The following is a 931-nucleotide window of genomic DNA, read 5'->3' as shown; positions in this document are numbered from 1 at the left end:
TTCATAAATAACCTGCCTTTAGAGGAGGAACGCACACAGACACCTCTTTTCATTTCACTAAAAAAACCCTGGTTTGTAACAAGATTCTCTGCAGGAGCATAAAGGGAGCTGCACTAGCTGGGTGTTTTAATAGCCAATTCCTTTGAGTCCCATTTCAAATGTGAAATTTGCAGTCAGCATTTCTGAGGCCTCCAGATAACGCTGAAAATAATAATAAAAAAAAATTCAACCGACCCACTAGAAAACCCCAAACCAATAAACCCTGAAACCAGTCTGCAAATCCAAACAGCAGATGAAAACCAAGGAGGGCTGGGATAGCACAGTTATTGCTAAATAACTATTCTGTGCCTACTCGGTTCCCAAAGGAAAGGTTCACCGTCAACTTTGTGTGGACAGAAGAGGTTGTAAAAGGAAACTTAAACCTGGAGGGTTTGCCTGACTCACCCCCCACACTGCGGTTCTTCTGCTAACTGGAGTCATCAGTAACCTGTACCTCAGTAACTGGGGTCAGCAGCAACCCGTACCTCAGTAACCGGGGTCAGCAGTAACCCATACCTCAGTAACCGGGGTCAGCAGTAACCCGTACCTCAGTACACTGGGTCATCAGTAACCCGTACCTCAGTAATGGGGTCAGCAGTAACCCATACCTCAGTAACCGGGGTCAGCAGTAACCCGTACCTCAGTACACTGGGTCATCAGTAACCCGTACCTCAGTAATGGGGTCAGCAGTAACCCATACCTCAGTAACCGGGGTCAGCAGTAACCCGTACCTCAGTACACTGGGTCATCAGTAACCCGTACCTCAGTAATGGGGTCAGCAGTAACCCATACCTCAGTAACCGGGGTCAGCAGTAACCCGTACCTCAGTACACTGGGTCATCAGTAACCCGTACCTCAGTAATGGGGTCAGCAGTAACCCATACCTCAGTAA

Source organism: Buceros rhinoceros, unplaced genomic scaffold, assembly GCF_000710305.1.
Source record: "Buceros rhinoceros silvestris isolate BGI_N320 unplaced genomic scaffold, ASM71030v1 scaffold31710, whole genome shotgun sequence".
In the NCBI taxonomy this organism is placed as follows: Eukaryota; Metazoa; Chordata; class Aves; order Bucerotiformes; family Bucerotidae; genus Buceros; species Buceros rhinoceros.
This window is presented reverse-complemented; position numbering follows the sequence as displayed.